This window comes from Coccinella septempunctata, chromosome 1 (genome assembly GCF_907165205.1).
Source record: "Coccinella septempunctata chromosome 1, icCocSept1.1, whole genome shotgun sequence".
Lineage (NCBI taxonomy): Eukaryota > Metazoa > Arthropoda > Insecta > Coleoptera > Coccinellidae > Coccinella > Coccinella septempunctata.
The window spans coordinates 40,073,563-40,082,043 of NC_058189.1; positions in this window are offsets into that span (position 1 = coordinate 40,073,563).

An 8,481-nucleotide genomic window follows, 5' to 3' on the forward strand; every position below is an offset into this window, starting at 1 on the left:
TTCTGAAGTTAACAGAATTATCAAACTTTTTGATACAAACCATCTCAGATATCATCCTCTTTCTATAGTCTCTTTCTCTATCTAAAATGCAAACATTTTCCAACTCAAAATCTAAATTATGGCCTGTGGCAAGATGGTGTTCTACCAAGGCAGTTTTATTGTTAGATAGGTTCCTTTATGATTGGACAATCTAGCTTTTAGGTGTTGTTTTGTGGTGCCTATTCATCCATGAAATTCTTAACCAGTTGACTCCAACTTTTTCATACAATATTAGAAATTCAGCAGAACTGAAACTGAAAGACATATCAGTACCACAGGACTATTGTCTTGTCTCGTTTGATGTGGAAAGTTTGTTTACGAACATAAAACAGCCTCTTGTTGAGCAGCTTATCTTGGATAACTGGGATAATATACAGCCTTTTACTCAGTTGGACCTCCATAACTTTTCATGGTCGAGTACTGTTGTTCCCTCGAAATGGAACTTGTGACCTTACTTGTGTGTATGTGAAGTGAGAGCAGTTTTATCCCTATGTGTGATTTTGTTGATACCTTTAAGAAAATGATTAAAAGAGTGTTCCTTTCCTACCAACTTCGATGATTTTATTTCGAAAATTATGCCCTATGATTCTAATATCTAAGCTAGATTATTCTCTTTCCTCACACATTATTGACTTGTTTGAAAAAAAAAAAGAATTTTGAGAAAATTTCCACTGGAGTTAAAAGTCGCTTTCAATGAAACCTTGTGTGTTGTTTTTATTCTTGACTCAACTTCTTTAAGATCATTTATGTAAGTGTATCAAAGCTTTGTTTCATGTCTGTTAATGTCTTTTTTCTTATTTGTAGCCTTGAAAAAGGTCCGATTGGCGACCGAAACGTCGGTGTAATGATTAAATAGGGGGTGGCGAAATAGATAATCCAAATACCTGATAATAGTTTTATTGATAGTCTATTATGTTCCATAGGACTCCAATAAAAACACAGGGAAAAATCCCTGTGACACACAAATAAGTAATCAATTAAACGTTCCACATCTGCACTTCACTTTCAGTAATCCACTATTCAACTGAGAAAATGTCTGTGTAACTGAAAAAATAAATTGATAATAAATATTAATCACAACGACGGTGTTAATAGCATTTCTCAGAATCCTCAGTATTTGTTTACGTCTTTGATCGGCGGCAGTCAAAACGCTAATGGAGTCATACTCTGTCCATAATCTTAAAATGACACATGGCAAATATAGAACAAAGTTACAAATATGTTACGTAGATATCATGGGAACATGACATTCAGATAATGTGGATATAATTTGGATACAGAACTAATACATCCAAAATATCTTAGCAGAAAAATAATACATAACAAAGTTCCCTATTAGATCTCCCAAGAAGACCTAACAGATATGTTACTGGTCACTTGGGTGTCAGTCAGCTCAAATCTCGATATTTCTCAGTATTTTAGAACCGTAATCAATTAATTTTTGAATATAAATGGAAACAACAATTCCTAAGGAATTGTCGCTCCAATAATGCGAGTTAGTCATGAACTACCATAGGAGGTCCCAGAGAAGTCGAAACATTCAAGTGCAACTGTAGACCTCACTTTCTGTGCAGACTCCTATAACAGTTCATGGCTCCCAAGAAAAAAGAAAAGAAGAAGTGTGTACAGCACTCCAGTTTAAGCGCCTAACGGGGCGCATCGGAAGAATTAAATATAAATGAAAACAACAATTCCTAAGGAATGGTCGCTCCAATAGTGCGAGTTAGTCATGAACACAATTTTTATTGGTTAGACAAAAAAAATTCATCAAAAGGATATTCCTCGGAATTTCCCATAATAGAATAGCTAATTGACGTGCTTCTAGAAATTAAACCGGGTTGTCGATTATCAAATTGGGTTCTTCATAAAAGAGTTACACTTTTTTGATAGCAATCCAGGGCCGTAATATGATTTTTTCCAACAGGTTTATTTGCTGACCTATAACACAAAGTTGTGTTTTTCGTAGGAAAACAGTAAATTAAAATGACTTAGAAAGAATCGCCATTTTTTTTCCATTCCAGAAATATATCATAAATCACCCTTAGTCTTTCTTCTTCTAGTCATTTTAAACTGTTTTCATAAGAAAAAACACATCATTATGTTATAGCTCATCAAATATACCTGTTGGAAGATATCTTAGTACGCCACTGGATTGTTGTCAAAAAAAGTCTGTATAAAGTTTTCATTTCAACATCCTAGTACAAACAGAAACGGAGATAATTTATTTATTTACAAAGTTGAAAATTTAATTTTGGCTTATAACTCGAAAACAAAAGAAGATAAAGGAATGCAGTTGATGGCATTATTAGTTTCTCGAAAAATGACGACGTGCTGTGCATTTTCCTCTATCTCATTGGGTTCAAAAAGTTGTAGTTTAGATATCACCAATTTTGCCCACCCTATACAGGTTTCATGCTGTCTTCCGTTTACATTTGTCCGGCCGATCGTGGTTTTTCTCGTTCATATGAGTTTTGAGTTGTATTTCTCGTGACCTGTAAAATGAACACATATCGATGCCTATATTCTGTAGAACTCGTTTTGATTTTTATTTTTAATGACGATTTTCAATATGTAAAAATATTTCAATTTTTATTATACTGACAGTGGGTATCTTAATCTGCTTCGTTTTTACACAACATTCTATTATATAATATTTACAGTGTGATGTTTTTCACGATGCATACAAATATTGTGATGTTCAAGCGCTATCAGAGTCTTCAATATTTATAATGATTTAAGTAAGGGTTTAATGACTGATCTAGGTAAATGAAAGAACTACTCCTTTTTCTACACCAAGCTTTCGCAATTTACTTTATTGCTCCTTCAGGGTTTCTACAAAATATAATTTCAGATCGACACAGTTTAATACCATTACCTCTTGGACATACCGAAATAAGGTTAACTATGTGACCGACTTCGACAACAATACATAGCATACTTCCTCTAAAAATACAGACAGAATTCAAATTTCTTTTCTTTCTCCATTCAATAGTCAAACAAAAACATATACAAATAAGGCTTGCAATCAGTTTTCAGTCTTAATCTCATCAGTTTATTATTTGACATTTCTCAGTTTATTGCGTCTCATTTAAAATCAAACTTCAATGTCACGTTAACAGATGCACACCACAAATCACAGTCCACAAATCTTCTTGCTCATCCAACGTCTGCTTCCTGGTTTCTGTTCGGTCTCATCTCCAACAAATAGCTGTATTGTGACTTTATGACAATCCAGGCAACCTATTTCATATATGACGTTACTTTTCAACGGTACTGGAATCGGATCCTTGAGTCTACTGTACAATTTTCCGACTGTTTTTTGATTATATGTTGCTATCTGTACATCTCTGAAAATATTTTTTATTTTTTTATTTAAATCTTTTATATTTGGCAGGGACGCAACTTTTTTATCAGTTTTTGGGTTTTGTTCATTTTCATTTGAAGTTGTATTTGATGAGTACAATAGCTTTTTTATCATGCCAGGTGGATAAGAATTCTGCACCAATATTTCATACAATTGTTTCAAACCTTTTTTCTGAAATGTGCTATGGCAGATTTGGATCACCCTATTCCTAATTTGTTTTATGAAATTAATTTTTATATTGATGTTATGGTCTGAAACATGTGTTTTTTCTGTACCAATTTAGTTTTATTAAATTCTCCTCTCTGTGTACCTTTGTGTATAGAAATGGTACGCCACAGTCTATGTCCTCCTTTTCCACTGTAAACTTTAAATTTGCATGAAATTCATTAAAGCAGTGTTTCATCAATTTTGTCTCCCGGCAATACCATCAGGATATCATCAATATTGGAATGCTGAAGACCAACTTCAACAACGACACAACCACCATATCGTCCATAACATACTGTGCTAGTATGGGACTTTATTCCGATCCCATCGCACAACCGACTATTTGAGCATAGAACTTTCCTCTGAATTTAAAGTATTTATTCTCCAACAAATAAGACATTATCTCAAAAAACATCTTCTCATCAATTAATGTGTGATGTTTTTGTCCTCCCATTTATTGTTCAAAACACTGATAAGTAAATTCTTATCCAAGGATCCTAATAGATTAACCACATCAAAAGACACTATTTTGTAATTATCTGGCAATATTGAATTGTTAATCTGGTCTGAAAACTATTTCTTTTTTGTCATTTGTCACTGTTTGTTTTTTATTTTTTTTTAGACTGAAGAAGGCATGATGTGCAGAAACGTCGTGAAGGAATAGTTTCGTTGTGTTTTCCTTAGACTGGTATTTCCCAACTGAGGCACTGTTATGTGGTTCAAGTGTATGTAGGTTCAAGTAGCCTCAGAATCTGTTTTAGTAATATTAAAAATTGTTCAACAAATTTTGATAATAAGTGATTTCTCAGTTTATAGAACTGAGAAGATTGGCAGTTGGTATTATGGAAACGTAAGTTTTTGAAATGAATGAATAGAAAAATATAATACATACTACATACAGAAAAAACTTGAAACTCGAAATGTGTGGAGCTATAAGATGATTGAAATTGAAATTCTATGTATAAACCACAATTGGAACATACAATTCAAATATTGTATCGAACTAGAAAATATTCAGCTTGAGTTGATTGCCACATAGCGACAATCCATAGTTGTGAGTTGTAAAAAGTTGGTGGAAACGGAAGAAGGTTGAAGAGGAATTGCAGTTAATGTAGCTGAAAGTGGTCGAAAACTGCCTACGAAGCTTTATGGAAACTTTTCCACATCGGTGTGAAACAGATTTCCAGAAGTTACTAATTGTTAACTTTGGCGTTGTTTCTTGCTATTCAATTGATTTTGTCTGTTCCAGTTGATAACCGCCGAAAAGTTGTTGAAAGCTCGAATTCCTAAATCGAAAACGACAGAAAGGCACCACAGCGTTCATCTTCAGAATCTGAACGGATTATCTCCCTAAAATGAATTATTGTCCTTCTCTTTCGCTGCCAAATAAAAAAGAAGGTATTTTCATGAGAATATAATGATTTAAGTGTGGTTACCGTGAAATAATGAATTTGTCTCAACTATTATATCACCAAGAATGTCATATCTTTCTCAAATTTCGTGTGGATTAAATTCGCCCTCTACTTCTACCATTCCTCTTGCAGTATCCATAAGAAATCCCTCTGAACTCAAGCCCATAAAGTAAATCGATTAAGTTCATATTGGGGTTATGTTTTCAATTATTATTTTGTATCTCTCTTCTTCCCAAAGATGCGTAGACTTCAACTGGGATTATATTGTTGCTCAGGGATAGCAGGCATAGCTGGGCACCGTTCATCAAATAATTAACTTCGTTAATCGCTCGTTCGTTACTAAAAGAGTCAACTTCGTTAAACGTTGTAGCATTAAATTTGGGACCATTTATTGCAAGTTAACGATAATCGTTAACACCTGTTCAAAGTCAAGGGTGATATGATTTTGTCAAAAAAGAGTAGTGAACTGTATAACAAGATAATTGAGTTGGAGATGGTATAAAAATATTTATTGTATATCATTCACAATCATAACATGAATAAGTCACCTGCATAAAGCTAATATAGTAATAAAAAACAAATAAAGAACATCTATAGACTCAGAGAAACATTATTCAAATAAAATAAGAGATAATCCAGAGCAGATCGAATGAGAATTCACTTGAGGTCACACTTAGACTTTCAATGAATTCAAAATTAACACAGCGTTTACAGTAACAGAGCAATCAATGAAAATTGATTGCGAGAGCTTGGAGCTTTATTCCAACAGAAGGTTAGAATAATGAATTTCATTGAGAAAATCGAAATGTGAGAGTGAAATAGGTACAGGGGTGAAACTACATTGTCTTAGTCTGATCATCAATGAGAGATCAATACATTAAATGTGAGTTGACCAATAATTATGATTTAAAAATGAGCAGTTCATGAATCGTACAAGTTAAATGAGAAAAGCAAAATTAATTATTACAATGAAATGGAAAGATCAAAGTTAATTAAAGAAATGGAAGGAACAATCATAATTAATCTGAGAAGACCAAGAATAATGTAATCAACATACATTACGTGGGTCTTGGAGAATGCTACAATTTATCAATGAATACAATATTTACAGAGACGGACTGCTTATAAGTAAGCACGAATAGAACGTCTAGCGGAAAAACAGAAGATACAATTGATAAATTATGAGAGGTGCAAATCGCGAGTACTGAGATAATCACTAATCGTTGGTTTGGAGAAGTGCAGAAGGCTGAAAACTAACATGTATATCGAACGAGATGAATGAACTTGAGAATGCATTATGAGAGTACAAGTTTGTAATGAGTAGATCATATCAATTGAGTGTGCCCGATTACCAGAGCAGGCCTTCCAGGGTGGAGCCAGGGACGAGAGTGTATCTACCTGTATCATGGTTTACCATTGATTATTGAAGAATAGTTGAGATGTTCTCATCACGTTCTGAAGGAAACTACTAAATCCAGGATCCACCCTGGAGAATATTAGGGTTCATTCATATGAAACTCGACAACAGTAATTAGTCATATTTGCGTAAGACGTGAACATCAGAGTTGTATTGAAAAATTAAATAAACTCATTCAACTAAAAGAAATGATCATGAGAAGAAAATGAATCAGTATTCATGATCAATGATAAGTCTTGCGAAAAATTCAATTCTGGTACTACGTACCCATTTCCATGTGAGAAAATCTAGAGAGGTCTGAAAACCTAGTTCAAATATTTATTCATGATTGAGAAGACTGGAGGAAAACTGTAAAATGAGCATTGAAAAAATGAGACTCAATAACATTTTTTGTAGACTTTTTATAGTCTCACACGTAGACGCATTTCATTCATAATGAAATCATGAAAAGTACATGGAAATGGATTAATCAATAATTTTGAGAAGACTGAGTGTATATTACCTTTTGAGTAGAACAATTTAGATCCAGAATTGACTGAGAAGACTGGAAAAAGAATTACTTAAATGAGGTGAACTGTTACTGTGGTGATGTTAGCTCCCGGCCGGCCAGCTCCAAAACGACTATTCCACCACGGTCAAAACCGTATCTACCGTATCGATGCTGCAATCGATTAATTTTTTCCCCCATTTAGAATAGGATGCTGAAGCGAATAATTAAATATATGCAGAGAAGGATGAACTGATTTTAAATTACGTCTTTCTCTTCTTCTATTCGCAATATTTGAACTCCAAGGATCAAAATAATCCATTATACTGTCTATGACGAAGCGCATGTTTCTCTGTCAGTTTGAAATGTAGGAAAGCCTTCGAAACACGATTAAAATTAAAATTTTGATCGACCTAAAGGTCAAAAGCCCCACAAATAAGAAGTCCATTACAATATGTCGTGAAATATTTTTCTGATGCACACTTCAATCTCAAAATATGGCAAAAAGTATCCAGGAGTAAATATGTATTGAAAATATAACATTCGTCTGAATGAAACTCATATAAAATATATACTGATATACAAAATATTATAAATAAAATGCCGCTAAAACCTTCATTTCATTATATTTCAGACACTAAAACTATCATCACAATTAATTATAAATAAATTTGATGAATATAATGCTTTTCATGTGCCTTTTTGTATGAAATAAATCCTGACCAACACAATTGGAAACAGGAAACCCTAGTATCGATTGAAATTTATTCTGGGAGGATTCTGCATCTCTTCATAAACTTTTTAGGGTTTTCACTCCCAATCTCTGAAACAAAATCGATTAAAAATTAAATCAACGATTTGCTCCTGCGTAAATTCTTGCACTAATTTGTCAGGAGCAAATTAACTAGAAAAAATTGTTGCCTGCTGTTGAGATAAATTGATAAATTCATCAGAGTAAAGCAAAACCAAATCCCTTACTCATTCAGAATTCTCGACAAATATAAATATGTCAAATGCGATTGGTTTATTAGTCAACAATATTAGTGCTGGCGGTAAAAGTGTTGAATAATATACCCCAGCAGTTTTCGACTGTGATAACCATATTATGTACTTTGCTATTGGAACCTATATACTGTATATAAGCATCTTTTAGGAATAAGATATTTCTCTCCGTTTGAGCGAGTTCTGGTTTGATATTCATTGAGAGTATAGATCGACCTCCGTTAAATCGATTGAATCAATATAAAGATTGTTTCACAAAGTGCGTTTCATTGAAGAAGAATTTATCCTAAACCAACCTAATTTCCAACAGGTTATGGGCCCAGCTTGCTCTGTTAAAAATAAATTCGCCGCTGTTAATTGCAAATATAACTTTCGTTTATAAAGTTAATCAGTGAAATAATAAGAAGTTTCCTTCTACTATTGAGCATGAAAAATTTGGTAGTGAGTGAAGTGAAGTGAACTCGGTTTAAAAGCAATATGTGCGTAGTTAGCTGATGATCAGCGATGAGTCCTACGAAAGACCACGAAGTCTTTTCAGTCAGTAGCAGAGTTG